The sequence below is a fragment of the Phascolarctos cinereus genome, unplaced genomic scaffold (genome assembly GCF_003287225.1).
Source record: "Phascolarctos cinereus isolate Bilbo 61053 unplaced genomic scaffold, phaCin_HiC Scaffold_2;HRSCAF=192, whole genome shotgun sequence".
Taxonomy (NCBI): Eukaryota; Metazoa; Chordata; class Mammalia; order Diprotodontia; family Phascolarctidae; genus Phascolarctos; species Phascolarctos cinereus.
The window spans coordinates 213,226,559-213,242,520 of NW_027555625.1; the positions used below are offsets into that span (position 1 = coordinate 213,226,559).

General features: G+C 36.4%; 1 protein-coding gene and 1 pseudogene across 1 annotated transcript in view; both read right to left on the reverse strand.

Moving 5' to 3' along the window:
- The window catches only part of LTBP1 (latent transforming growth factor beta binding protein 1), a 467,907-nt gene that overhangs the window by 421,570 nt on the left and 30,375 nt on the right, over window positions 1-15,962 (reverse strand). The window lies entirely within an intron of this gene.
- LOC110198164 (large ribosomal subunit protein eL20 pseudogene) lies at window positions 5,842-6,372 on the reverse strand (annotated as a pseudogene).

Consider the following 15,962-nt stretch of genomic DNA (forward strand, 5'->3'; position numbering starts at 1 on the left):
AGAAAGAGAAATCTTATTTCAAATAAATAAATAAAATATCTGGGGATCAAGCTCCCAAAACACAAAAAGGACTTGTACAGATTCAATTACAAAGCACTCCTCAAAGAATTAAAAAACAACCTAAGTGGTTAGAAGAATATTCAATGCTCATGGCTAGGCATACCAATATAATAAAAATGATAATATTACCTAAATTACTTTATACTTTTAATGCTAAACCCATCAAATTAATCAAGGAGATACTTTATAGAACTTGAGAAAATAATAACCAAAATGATTTGAAAAACAAAAGATATGAAATATTAAGGAAAATGATGAAAAGAAGTGAGGATGAAAGGGGTACTAGTATTTTCTATTAGAATTTAAACTCTATTATAAAGCAGCAGTCATCAAAACCATACAGTATTGGTTAAAAAAAAAAAAGACAGAGAGGTCAATGGAACAAACTAGACAAGATTCCAAACAATAGAATTTAATAACCTAGTCTTTGATAAAGTGGAAAACATAAGTTACCCAAGAAAAATGTCCTTCTCTGATGAAAACTGCAGGGAAAACTGGAAAGCAGTCTGGTAGAAATTAGGCTTAGACCAACACCCCACACCACACTCCACAACACATTCTAAATAGATATATGACTTTAATATTAAAGATCATAGCATAAAAAATTAGAAGAGAAATAGATCATGTACCCTCACAGATATGGGTAAGAGATATATTCTTAACCAAATGAGATAGAGACAATTAAAAAAGATAAAATAGTTTTGATTACTTGAAACTGAAAAGGTTCTGAACATTAAATGCATCTAGGATAAGTAGTCAAATAAAAAATCTTTGTATCAAATTTCTCTAATAAGAGTTTGGTATCTAAGATATATACACTGTGTGTGGTGTGTGTGTGTGTGTGTGAGAGAGAGAGAGAGAGAGAGAGAGAGAGAGAGAGAGAGAGAGAGAGACTAACAGCCATGACTAATAGATAAATAGAAGACACAAAGAGTTCTCAAAAGAATTGCAAAGTATTCACAACCATATGAAAAAATGCTCTAATGCACTAATAATAAGTAAAATGCAAATCAAAAAGGTTTCATCTCACACCCTACAAATTGACAAAAATGACAAAAACCAGCAAACAATATTGAGTTATGGGAGAATAGGCACACTAATACACAGTGGAGCTGTGAAATGGTACAATCATTTTGGAAAGCAGTTTGGAATTATAAAAATAAAATGATAAAAATGTATATACTCTTCAAATCATATCCATTGATAAGAAAAAGTCCCCATATACTCCAAAATATGCATAGCAACACCTGTTGTGATGGCTAAAATTTGGTAACAAGGTAGATGCCTATAGACTGGGGAATGTCTAAACAAGTTGTAGTTACCTGAATATAATGAAATACTACTCTGCTGTAAGAAATGATGCATATGATGAATACAGAGAAGCATGGAAAGATCTGTATGAACCTACGCAGAGTAAAGTAAGCAGAGCCAAGAAAACAATATACATAGTAACTAATTTAATGTAAATAGAAAGAACAACACACCAAGAAATCAAAAGTAAATGTAACAAAATTATAAAGATCAAATGGGACTCAAATGAAGGAATATAAGAAGATATCCTTAAGCTACCCCTGGGTGCAGATGGGAGGTCCACCAAATGTTACACATTAATGGTACATGTTGTTTTTTTCCCCTAACTTTTTCAATATATCAATCAGCTATGCTGATTGTTTTTTCCTCTCAAAAAAAAAGAACCTATTTAACATAGGGGATAGCTTTTAAGGAGGGTACATACTACAGTGATAGTACTTAATGAAAGTATTCATTAAATGTTTAAAAAAGAAAGAAAAAATAATCTATAATTGTCCAAAATGTTACTAAACTGTGAATAAGCCTTAACACAGTTATAACACTACTAGGCCTGTACTCCAAAAGAAGTCTAAGAAAGAAGAAAAAAAACATATGTACAAACACATTTATAGCAATTCTTTTTGTGGTAGCAAAAAAACTGGGAACTAAGAAGATGCCCATCAATTGGGAAGTGACTGAACAAATCATGGTAGATGAATATAATGAAATACAATTATTTGATAAGAAATTATGAAGGGGATAGTTATAGAGAAACTTGGGGAATATCTGTATGAGTTGAGGCAGAATAAAAGGAAGCAGAACAAGTGAATAATTTAATACAACAACACCATAGCAAGATAATGTCAATATTTTAAAAAGGCAATAGTACCTAAATTAATTTAGATTTTGCACCACACCAAGCAAATATATAACAAATTTTATTTGGTGGAACAAAAATCCAGATATCAAGAGAAACCATGGGAAAAAGTAAGGATGAAAAGGGAACAGCACTTCTTAGATGTCTAACTGTACAAATCTTACAAATCTTTCTGCTATATATTTCATTGCCATTTGCAAAAAATGAATTGACATTTCATTCCTCATTTTTCTATCCCTCTCTCTCTTCTTGCCTAAGGATACCATAACAGCTGTTACCAGGCAAAGAGATCTGGAAATATGCCAATAAATTCCAGTGATGAGAAAAAAGGAGGGGGGGAGGTGAAAAAAACTGGATTTCCACATAAAGTTGGAAGTGTTATGACAGTTTGAGGCTGGTAAAAAAAAAATGTGACTGAATTGCTGAAGCTTTAGGGACTCAGATTCTACAATGGGCATAGTATGTGAGGCACAGAAGCACCCCACGAGACTTTTTGATACTGTACCATATTTAGAGTTTCAATATTTTTTATTTCGCAACTTATTTTAGCACAGCATGGCATTATTAACATGTAGAGTACCAAATGAAACAAATTTTAGCCTATTGGTAAAGCTGGTTTCATTCAATTACAGAGCTAAAAAAAATGTTCCATTAAGAAAAAAAGAAGCCCTATTGAAAAACTAATTTGTTAAAAGTTTCCAAAAATGAAATGGCTGCCTACTACTTCAGTACCAAGAACCAAAACTGATATCACTGAGTGTCCACTTGGCAAAATGAAGGGCAAAGTTGATAGAAGAAACACTGAAAAAAAGCAGTATGGTTTTGATTCAATATACCAGATTCAGTCTATATACTCAACTTTTGCTGCCAGAGACTTCAAAGTGATGGACTAGAGAGAGAGCATGGCTTTACTCAATCCCTGGGGGTAGAATTTGACCTTTTCCAGTCAAACTTCAGCATTAATCTTAAAACAGTCGCATATCATTTCAAAAAGGTTTTATCAGTCCAGAAAAATCTTCCCTTCTCACACTGACTCATACCAGAATAATGCAGTGATGGGGAAATGAGCACTGGGGGCAGGTATCATCAGTGATTTGAATTACAGTGTTTCTGGCTTATCTCAAACTCCCCACTCAGAGATCCAGATTATCTTTCTTAATTGAATGGACATTATTACTATTCCAAAGACAGAAAAGATCTTTTTCAAATGAAATTACTTATTTTTATAATATTACTTAAAATGAATTAATAATCAATGCAACTTTATTCAACAAACATTTATTCAGTGCCTACTGTATGCCAGCTATATGGCACAGTGGACAGAATATCAGGCCTGGAGTCACAAAGACTCATCTTCCCGAGTTCAAATCTAGCCTCAGACACCTACTAGCTATGTTACCCTGGGTAAGTCACTTAACCCTATTTACCTCAGTTTCCTTACCTGTAAAATGAGTTGGAGAAGGAAATAACAAACCAATCTAGTATCTTTGCCAAGAAAACTCCAAATGGGATCACAAAGAGTCAGACATGACTGAAAAGGACTGAACCACAACTATATGCCAGACACTGTACAAGGAGCTGTGTGCATTTCACAAAAAATTAAATACTTCCTTCCCTCAAGAAATTCTACTACGGAGAATGCAATATTTACTTTAGAAGTAATTAAATACAAAGTATATACAAAACAACTTGGAGAGGAAAAAAGGGCTAACAACTAAGATACTATTTAATGTTACATGGTAACATGTTTTGTGTTACCCAAGATATAGACAACACTTAACGCATTTAAAAAAATTTCCTCTAAAATGAAAATACTTACAATAGTCACCAGAATATAAATGTCTAAATACCATTGTACAATGAACACCAGTCACTCTGTGCTGTGCAAAGCCTGCCATAAGTTCAATAATCAAAGTCTACACAGAGGAGTCAAAACGATCAGTTACAAAATAAGCAAAAACCTCCTAAGCCTCAGGACGAAATTCAAGTCCAACACTCTGAGAGACAGAGAATACTAGAAGCAAAGAGCATGACAGATAATCATACTTGTGAGCAAGCAATCAGTCAGCCAAACAACATGCAGACCTAGCTATTGGTCATTATTAGTGAAAAAAAAAGAGTCATTTCCAGAAACAGAGCTGAATTCAAATGCTGGGAGTTAAAGACCCAACATTTAGGAAATCTCAAAGATATGTTTTCAAAATATAAATGTAAAAAACTAAAAGAGAAAATGTTATTATTCTCATTGAAGGCATTCTTCTACTTGAGAAAACTTTGGGTAAATGTTATGAGTTTAACATAAAACCTTTTGAAAATAATTCTGTAAGTATCCCAGAACTCTGATCATTGCAGTGAGTAATCATGACTTCCCACCTCTTGGCAATGAGCTAAAATTGCAGGATGAGACATATCTTTTCAGATGTGGTCAATGTGCTGATTTGTTTTGGTTGATTATACTTAGTTATTACAAGGAAGGGGTTGTATTTGCAGGAAAGAGAGGCACAGGGATGAGTGAGTAGTAACAGTGAATACAAAAAAGAGCATCAATGAAACATTCTAAAAGTACACAAAAACAGAAGGAAGTTCACGAGGGGATGCAGATAGTCAAGGGAGATTTATTATTACCATGTTACATTTAATATATATTTTTTAAAAAACAATGTAGCATAAGTTCATAGCTTTATATGCAACTCCCAATTTCATTTCTTTGTATCCTAAAACGCTCATGTTTGCTAATGTTTAAGTTCATTAAATTAAAAACAGTTTAAAATTTTTTAAATTAAAATATTACCTTTCCCTATAATCTGTCCCTACAGCTTCCTACCCCCTATAAAATATCAAACCATGTCCTTTTATTGATTCAATTTTCCTACTTCTATGCCCAGCCTTTTCAAAATAATGAAAGACTAGAATAAATGTAATTTTAGGAAGATCTATTTCTGAATATCACAAAATCACAGCAACCCAGCATTGTGAAAACTTTTCACTATGAAAGTAAAGTGACAGAACGTGCAGGAAAAAGAAAGATAATAAGAGTCAGGAAACGTAGGTTCCAAACATGGCTCTTCTAACTGACTAGATAATCTTGGGCAAGTTGTTTCATGTCTATTTCCTCACTTAAAAACCAGCCTAAATTCTATGTTCATTATGCAATAAAACTAAATAACCAGACAGGAGAACCTGGAGAAAGCAGGGTCATGGAAGCCACTGTTTAGTAACTATGTATATAATTTCAAATTGTGTTCCAAAATGGTTACACCAATTCACAGGTTCATCAATAATGAGTGTATCAATATGCCTGTTTTCCCATATCCCCTCTAATATCTATCATTTTGTATTTTTCTCATTTATGCCCCCTTTATGGATACAAAGTAAAATTTCAAAATTGCTTTAATTTGCATTTTCCTAACTAGTAGTGATTTGGAAGTAGGAGTTATCTCTACATGTTTGCAGTGTAAAAACAAAAACTACCAATCAAAAAAAACTCATTAAAAAATTTTAAATACATAGGAACAGTTGTTTTTTCAAGGCAATGACATTTTATTTGGGGGGGTTCCAATTGAGAAATTTATTTAAACAGATCAAATAAAACAGGTGCCTCCTTGTTTCTGCACTTAGAAGAACGTGTTGGGCCTCTAGGTAGTAAAGTGTGGTTTGTGCTGGCGATGCAGAATTCTATGGGGCAGAAGGAACTAGATTTTGGAGTCGTGAAACTGCTTGACTACAGGCCGGCAGCACTTGCTGACAGGAGTTTCTTCCACTTTCATGATCTGGATGCAGTGAGCCCAGGCATGGTGACGGGCTCCCATATCTCAGTAGCACTGAGTGACAGCACCAGCAGTGGTCAGGTCCCTGTACTCCCTGTACATGTTGTGGGTTCCACTTCTGGAATCATAGTGTAGCCAGAAGCCAAAGTTTTTAACCCTCAGAGGGGACTTTTCAAAGACCTGTCCACAGTATACAATGTCTCCAAAAGACTTCTTCATCTTTTTCAGCTGGGAAACGAAGTACCAGAATCAGGACTTTGCTATAACATGACTAGGAGCAAAGATCTGCATCCGATAAAGAGGTGGCACTGCACTCGTGGGAGTAGGCAGGCAGCATCCAACTACCTTATATTCTCTCAGGGTGCCTGAGGCCTTCATGGTGCTGCTGCCGGCAAGGACAATTCAACGATGAATGAGAAAGTAACTGCTTTTCAAAAGATCATAGTATAGAGAAAGCATCTTGAAAAATGAATATTTGGAAATGGTTCATCATTATGTGAGTTTTGTGCTGAAAATAAGCATGTGTCACCCATAAAAATTGTTATATCTGCATACTTAAAAACCTTAGGGATAGAATAGTTTTGAACTTATCTCTTCTTTGAAAACATGACACGTTCCTATTAGTTTGTAAGAATAACTAACATGGGGTGGGGGGAAGCAAAGATGGCAGAGTAACAGCACTGACTTGCTTGAGCTCTCCCCCAAACCCCTCCAAATATCTATTTTAAAAAATGGCTCTAAACAAATTCTAAAGCAGCAGAACCCACAAAAAGACAGAGTGAAACAAATTTCCAGCCCAAGGCAATCTGGATGGTGGATTGGAAAGGTCTGTTGCATCAGGCTGGGAGAGGAGTGCAGTTCAGTCGGACCTCAGTGAGAGAGGAGCTAAGTCTGGCTCCAATTCCAGTGCAGCCCCAGAGCAGCAGCTGCTTCCTGAGCTCTTGGTCCATAGACAGTATGGGGATCAAGTGGCTTATCAGAAGGGGATTGCAGGGATCTCTTTGCTGGCACTGAGGCAGGATTCTCTTGCTTTCACCATAGTTGGATCAGAGTTGCAGTCCTGGGTGGTGGTCCTGGGGCAAGAAGGAGCACTGGCATGGCAGAGCTTGTGGTAGTGGTGGATAGGGAATCCTCCTAACAGTTCCAAGGCAGAAAAGAGTGTTTGTGGTCACTCACAGACCACAGCACAGGCCCAGGAAAGGAGGAAACACCTCTACTTCAATCATACCATCTTGTAAGAACTGAAAATTTACAGGTCTCTAGAAGTATCTCTGAAAACAGCTGCACAAAACCCCTGAAGCTTGGGGCAGTACACCCTCCACACTGGAAGCAGACCTCTACCGTAACAAAGTGTTTGGCTGGGAACATTATCAAACAGCAGAAAAATACTCAGACTATAGAATCTTACTTTGGTGACAAAGAAGATCAAAACATACAACCAGAAGAAGAAAACAAAGTCAAAGCTCTTACATCAAAAGCCTCCAAGAAAAATAGGAATTGGTCTCAGGCCATGGAAGAGCTCAAAAAGGATTTTGAGAAGCAAGTAAGAGAAGTAGAGGAAAAATTGGGAACAGAAATGAGAGCAATGCAAGAAAATCATGAAAAATGAGTCAACAGCTTGCTAAAGGAGACCCGCAAAAATGCTGAAGAAAAACAGACTAACACAAATAGCAAAAGAGGTCCAAAATGCCAATGAGGAGAAGAATGCCTTAAAAAGAAGAAGTAGCCAGCAAAAGCTAACTGAAAAAAATAATTTCTTAAAAATTAGAATGGAGCAAATGGAAGCTAATGACTCTATGAGAAATGAAGAAATTATAAAACAAAACCAAAAGAATGAAAAAAATAGAAGACAATGTGAACTATCTCATTAGAAGAACAACTGACCTGGAAAATAGATCCAGGAGAGATGGTTTTAAAATTATTGGACTATCTGAAAGCCCTGATCAAAAAAAGAGCCTAGACATCATCTTTTAAGGAATTATCCAGTGGATAGAGCACCAGCCCTAAGGTCAGGAGAACCTGAGTTGAAATCTGGCCTCAGACCAAACACTTAACACTGGGAAAGTCACTTAACCCCAATTACCTTAAAAAAAAAATTATCAAGGAAAACTGCCCTGAAATTTAGAACTCTAGGATAAAATAGAAATTTAAAGAATTCACCAATCACCTCCTGAAAGAGATCCTCAAAGGAAAACTCCTAGTAATATTAAAGCCAAATTCCAGAGTTCTCAGGACAAGGAGAAAATATTTCAAGCATCCAGAAAGAAACAATTCAGTACTGTGGAAACACAATCAGGATAACACAAGATTTAGCAGCTTCTACATTAAGGGATCTGAGGGCTTGGAATATAACATTCCAGAGGTCAAAGGAGCTAGGATTAAAACCAAGAATCACCTACCCAGCAAAACTGAGTATAATCCTTCAGGGGAAAAAATGGAAATTCACTGAAATAGAGGACTTTCAAGCATTCTTGATGAAAAGACCGGAGCTGAATAGAAAACTTGACTTTCTAATACAAGACTCAAGCGAAGCATAAAAAGGTAAACAGGAGAGAGAAATCATAAGGGCCTTATTAAAGTTGAACTGTTTACATTCCTACATGGAAAGATGATATTTGTAACTCATGAGACCTTTCTCAGTATTAGGAAGGAATATATGCATGTGTGTGTGTGTGTGTGTGTGTGTGTGTGTGCGTGTGTGTGTGTGTGTGTGTGTGTGTGTGTGTGTGTGTGTGTGTGTAGACAGAGGGCACAGGGTGAGTTGAATATGAAAGGATGATATCTAAAAAATAAAATTAAGGAGTGAAAAGGATTGTACTGGGAGAAGGAGAAATGGAGAGGTAGAATGGGGTAAATTATCTCACATAAAAGAGGGAAGAAAAAGCTCTTACTGTGGAGGGTAAGAGGGGGAAAGTGAGAGGGAATGAATGAATCTTACTCTCATCAGATTTGGCTTAAGGAGGGAATAACACACACCCTCAATTGGGTATGGAAATCTATCTTATCCTACAGGAAAATAGGGAGGAAAGGGATAAGACAGGAGGGGATGATAGAAGGGAGGGCAGATTAGGGGAGGCGGTAATCAGAAGCAAACACTTCTGAGGAGGGACAGGGTCAAAGGAAAGAATATAATAAATGGGGGATGAGATAGAAGGGAAATACAGTTAGTTTTTCACAATATGGCTATTATGGAAGTGTTTTGCATGACTCTACATGTATAACCTGTACCGAGTTACTTGCCTTCTCAATGTGGGTGAGTAGACAGGGAGGAAGCAAGAGAATTTGGAACCTAAAATTTTTAAAACAAATGTTAAAAACTGTTTTTACACACAACTGGGAAATAAGATATACAGGCAATGGGGTATAGAAATCTGCGCTGCCCTGCAGGAACATAGAAGGGGAAGGGAATAAGAGAAGGGGAAGGTGATAGAAGATAGGGTAGATAAGGTGAAGGGGTATCCAGAATGCACGCCATCTTGGGGTGGAGGGAGAGGAGAGATGGAGAGAAAATTTGAACTCAAAATTTTGTGGAAGTGAATGTTTAAAACTAAAAATAAATTAATAAAAAAAAAGAATAACTAACATCAAGAAAGACATTTATTGGCTGAATTTAAACAAAAACATTTGCAAAATTGGTAGATGCCATTGAAAAATGAGTATCAGGATTTAGCAAGTATAGATAATGATTGGCTTCTTCCATTTGTTACCATATACCTTTGTAACTTCTCTTTTTCATCTCTGAGAGCCATTAAAACCAAGCCACAAAAAATTCATCTCAGAAGCAAAATACAAAATGCTGTATCACAACACATCTAAAACAAATTTTTCAAAAATGAAGTATTCAATCACACTGCTCTTACTAAATGTTATTAATTTTTTAATATTAATTAGGTTAATAAAATTAAGTTGATTTTCTTTTAAAATAACCTAATGATGGTGGACAGGAGAAAGGGATGATCAGGACCACCAGAAGATGTTGAGAGATGATAAACCCTTTGATGCAGAGATTCCACTTCAGGTGCATAATAAGCATATACCCCAAAGAGGTCATGGATAATAAGGTCCCCATAGTCATTAAAAATTTTATAACAGCACTCTCTTTAGTAGAAAAGAGCTTGAAACAAAGAGATTCCCATTGATTGGGGAAAAACTAAACAAACTGTGGTATATTAATGTAATTGAACACTGCTATGCAGTAAGAAATGAGAAAATGAACACAGAGGAGCATGGAAAGACTTACACGAATGGATTCAGGAGAGCAAGTAGAGCAAAGAAATGATACACATGGTAACTACACCAATTTAGATGTAAAGAACCACCACCACAAAACAATTGAAAATGAATGTTGCCAAATTACAAAGATCAAGAAAGGCCCTAACTCCAAGGTATGAGAAAATAGCCCTTGCCACTCCTTTGAAGAAATAGAAAGTTCACAAGTATGAAACATAGCATATGGGGGGTTTTTTAGAATTTTTTTGATATATTGATGTGGTTTTTATTTTTTCTCTTCTTCCTCTTTGTTTAAAAAAATCTTTTTATGAGATAGTTCTCTTTCTATGAGATAGTTATTATAGAGATAGTTCTCTGGAAGGGAGGGAGAGGAAAGGAAAGAGATACTGGGAGAAATTTAAGAGATGTAGAAAAAAATATAAATAGTTTTGGGTTTTTTTTAAAAAGGTGAGATTAAACTTAGGTTCCAAGCTCAGCACTTTTTCCTCTGTAACACACTGTTGCTATAAAAGGAAGCACCCAGCCCACAAAGTGACACAACATTATTAAACACATGTTGAAAAAAATTTTCACAATTTTCTCACAGTACTGAATTATATTTCAACAGTCTCATAGGACCAATGATTTAAAACTAGAATGAGATGCCAAGGTCCAATTCCTTTATTTTCTAGATGAAGACACTAAAGGCCAGGAAATGAACATTACTTGCCCAAGGTTACATAACTAGGAAGTAGCACAGCTGGGATTGGAACCCAGGTCCTCTGATGTCAAATTCTGCGTCTTTTCCCAACACATGACTCTGCAATTCCTTGGAGATTAACCTGTAAAGTTAAATTTAACAATAGATTTTCTTTAAAGCCTTCTAAATATAAGCTTATTCTCTGTGAAAGCAGAGGATTTTCTAAAGGGTTTTGTAAGAAAAACAAGCATGCTACCACATATTAAAAGAGAAAGGAAAAAATGACCAAGAAGGTGAGGGGTTTTTGTTGTTTTTTCAATGAACACTAGACATTAGGAATTATCTGTTAAATCCTACCAATTCTTCCTTTATGGTGTCCCCTGTACTGATACTTTCTTCCTTTTCTAACTGGTTCCACTATCTCCAGGGTCTGACATCACTAATCCATATTGCCCAACCTCAGCTTTCACCAGGCCACCCTTCTATTCAAAGCCTTCAGTACCTTCAGAATTAATTCCAAACTCCTTAGACTATTGAAAGCACTCAAGGCTCTCAGCAATCTAGCCTCTACATGCTTTTCCAAATCAATAACTTATTACCCAATCATCATGAACCCTCTGGCCAGTCAAGCTCATCTATTCATCACTTCAGCGCCTTCTCTGATGCCATCGTGCTTGCCTAATAGTCTTCCAAGCGTCATTACCCATAATTTTCTTTCAACCCAAATATATCTATCATTCTGGAATCAATCCAATTCTCACCTCCTCCATGTAGACTCACTTTTTACCATCCTGGACCACAGAGATAGTCTTTCTCTTTTAAATCCCTTCAGCACTTACCAGAACCACTTATTCAAAATATCATCTATTACCTCACATTTTTACTTATCCTGTCATATAAAGCATTTAGAGACTTACAAATTTTCTGTTCTGTTCTCTTTTATATGGAAATGTGGATATTTAGAAGTTTTTGTGAAGTTCAGAAAAATAAAAAATATATTTTTAAAATATATAACTGGCAGCTAATTCATTGAAACATTATCCCATATCATGCCAAACAAGAATGTAGCTATCATGTAAGCTATATCAGAAATATACCAGTCATCTCAAAATTTTTGCAGTAGTAGAATTTTACTTTAAGCAAAACTTGCAAGAAGTACTCAAATTATTTTTTCACCTAATACTAATGGTAAGATAAAGTTGGTTACAAAATGTTTTCAGATCAAATTTGCTTTGAATCTAATGATAATACAAACAACTGAGTGGATAGGATGTTATTGCGCTCAATGAGGGTTTTAAAACTGGGGATTGAGTTGAATGTCATTATTAACCCTGTCAGATTCTTCACAATAATATTCATTTCCCCCCATACTTCAGAAGTAAAAGAGTACCCAATTTCAGTTCAACATAGGTTCACCTAAAAATTTAGGTCTTTCTCCAACAGCTAATTAGGGTGTGGAGAGGAATCTGGTTTCTTGCTTTGCCAGCAGGGCTCAAGTTCTGGAAAGTCCCATCAAACTGGAAAGCCTTCAAGTATGTGTTTGGCAACAGACAGTGTGCTTCTCATCCATGAACCATCCTAGCTAAATATGAGGAAGAGAGGGAAGGCAGGAAAGGTAACCAGTGCCTACTATGTGCCAGGCGCTGCAATAAACACTTTACAAATATCGTCTCATTTAATAGTCACTACAACCTTGAGGGTAGGTGTTACTACCAAACCCATTTAACAACTGAAGAAACTGAGGCACAGAGAAGTTAAGTGATTTGTCCAGAATCAAAGAGCTAGTAAGTGTCTAAAGAGAGATCTAAACTTGGGTCTTCCTGATCTCAGGCCCAGCACTCTATCACCCAGTAAAAAGTACAAAATCTTATTAGTAGGCAGTTAGGTGGTACATTGGATGAAGAGCTGGGCCTGGAGTCAGGAATATCTAAGTTCAAATCTGGCCTCGGGCACTTACTAGCTCTGTGACCCTGAACAAGTCACTTAACCACTGTCTGCCTCAGTTTCCCTCAATTGTAGAACAGGGATAGCACCTACCTCACAGGAGTGTTGTGAGGATCACACGAGATAAAATCTGTGAAATGCTTAGCACAGTGCCTGGCACACAGTAAGTGCTTAACAAAGGCTTATTCCCTTCCTCAGTAAAAGGTGGGCCACCAAACAAGGAACTTCGGTTTTGCCACAGTAACTTACAAAAACTGACCAAAGGATGAAACAAATGAAATCTGCAAAATTACGAATCTTTTGTATTTGGAAAACATATGCTAATCTACTCTAGCAATGAGTTGCTAAGACCATTGACAAAAGGGAAGCTCAAGCCCTGATTTGGTCTCAATGGCTAACAGATGAGGATTTTGAGTTAGTGCAAAGCCGCAGTGAAATATAACAAGGCCTATTCAACAGTCCCACAAATTGTTTTGTGATCTTCTAAATTTTAAGTGTCAGCCTCCTAAGGTTGTAATTATAAGTTAAATTACTTAATCCTGTTTTAAGTCTTTCTGTCAATGCATGTTTGTGAGTGTTTTGTATTTAAAATTTCTTTTATGCATTGGTAATAAATAACTGCTCCAACACTAATTCATATTGTACACTGAGTACCCTTCTATGATTCTGACCACAGTCCCTTGGGCCAGTAGTAATTCTTATTATTATAAATGTTTATGTTACTTGATGCTGTTAACAAGTTACACGGCCATTAAAAGTGATTTTGTACAAATCTATGTTTGTGGTTTGAGACACAGAACAGGGAACTTGGCTTGATTGAGAAGATATTTCTCCAGTTTTGCTTCAGAGTGGAGGACAAGCCAATTAGAACTCTGTGGCATATCTACTTCCAGAGCATATCCACTAGATGGCCTTTGAACTCAAGACAGAGACTTGATAAGGAGTGAAAAAGAGAAGGCTGATGGTTGCTATGATTGCCCTCAAGTGTATCTGAGAGGCACTGCTCACACCATACATCCTACATCCATCATATATCCCAGAGTCTTAGACTATATTTTCCCATCCTGAAAAAGTATATCTTTGCCATTTAATATTTTAGCTGCCAAGTATTTTCCATAGTGAGCAATACAACATTATATCCATGAATTAAAGAGCTAAATACCAGTACCTTCAATTACAAAAATTTATTCACAATACCTATATAGTTGGCATGTCCTTTTTTAAAAACAATCGTGGATTAGATACAAGTAATCTAATATGAGAATATATTTTCATATTTATAAATATTCATAATGAGCTCTTGCCATTTCAGACCAAAGTAAGCATGAGACAAAAGGCATGTTGTTTTAAAGTTTTATTTCAAAAAAAAAATAAATATCTCATTACAACTATCCCCAAAACCTATCTAATCCTATGTTTCAATAGAGGGCAATTGTAGTCATCTCTAAATGCAAACTCGTCACTTGTAAGATCTATTAAGGTGAACTAACCACTTCTGAGAACCAGATAACTATTTTGTATGACATCCTCCATACACACACACATACACACACACACACACACACACACACACACACACAAACACACAAAGAGTCTGGCACCCTGAAGCCTTGAAGAATTAAAGAAATGACTAACTCTTTCCCAGAAAATTTTTACCTCCACTCTTATGTCTCACCCAAAAGATCAGTCAATTTAAAATGCCTCCTGCCTAGATGAAAAAGTTGCAGCGACAGAATCACAAAACCAAATGAATCACAAAATTCACTAAGAACACATTTACTTTTTCCATACATGACTGCTTTGCAACTCAGTGTTATGAATCATAGTTATGGAAATTCAAACTAAGGTTCTTCTCCCATCATTTATTCATTTAGCAGTCATCAAAAAGGTGCTTAGGTAATGAGAATGAAAAAACCACCCCAAATCCTAATAAATTTGTCTTATTTGGAGAAGCAAATTTGTGCAAGAGGAACTGCCCTTTGGACACACTGAACTGGATATCTTATAGGCATCTGAAACTCAATACATCCAAAAGACAGCTCATCTTTCCCCCGAAAGAAATTCTTTCCTCTCCTGAACTTCCTTATAACTTTTAAGAGGAGGACCATCTCTCCAGCCAGTTAGCCTTGCAAACTTACAGTATTCTCAACTCCTCACTCTCACTCATTCCACATATCTAAACCATTGCTGGTCTTGTTATTTCCACCTTCACATCTCTCATACATACCCCCTTTTCTCCACACAGCCGTGTCACATAGCTAGTAAGTATCTGAAGCAAGATTTGAATTTAAGTGTTCCTGACTCCCGTAGTTTTGGCAGATGGGATTGGGGGGAGGGGGGACAATGGCCAAAAGGAACACATTCACTCAAAGAGGCAGTTCTTTACAGGTATCATTTTAGTAGAATTAGTCATTATGTGGAAGACAAAGACTGTACAGCAGCAGCAGCAGCAGCAGCAGCAGTAGTAGTAGTAGTAGTAGTAGTAGTAGTAGTAGTAGTAGTAGTGGGGGGTAGTAGTAGTAGTAGTAGTAGTAGCAGTGGTACTGGTAGTGGTAGTGATAGTGGTAGTGGTAGTGGTAGTGGTGGTAGTAGTAGTGGTAGTGGCGGTGGTGGTAGAGTGGTAGTGATAGTAGTAACAGTAGTAGTAGTCAACACTGTCATCATAGCCATTGTCATAGTCATAGTCATAGTCATCATAGTAGTAGTAGCACCACCAGCAGCATTTATATAGTGCTTGAAGGTCTGCAAAGAGCTTTTCATATTTTCTCATTTTATCCTCACAATAACACTGAGGTTAAGTATTATTATCATCTCCATTTTACAGATGAGAAATTAATGTAGGCAAAAGTTAAGTGACTTGCCCAGGATCACATTGATAGCATTTGAACCCAAGTGTTCTTCACTTCAGGGGCAGTGCTCCATCCACTGTGCCACCTAGCTGCCCCTCTCTGTAGAGAGGTCTAATACTCCTAAAAAATTAATAAACCTGGAATCTAACATGTTCTTGTGTTATTGCAGATTCCATTAGAGCCAGGTTCCATTGCAACCTCATCATCATTGTTTTAAAGTGCAACTCTTTACCTTTCAGAATTGGCATTATTTTTCTGAACCTTAA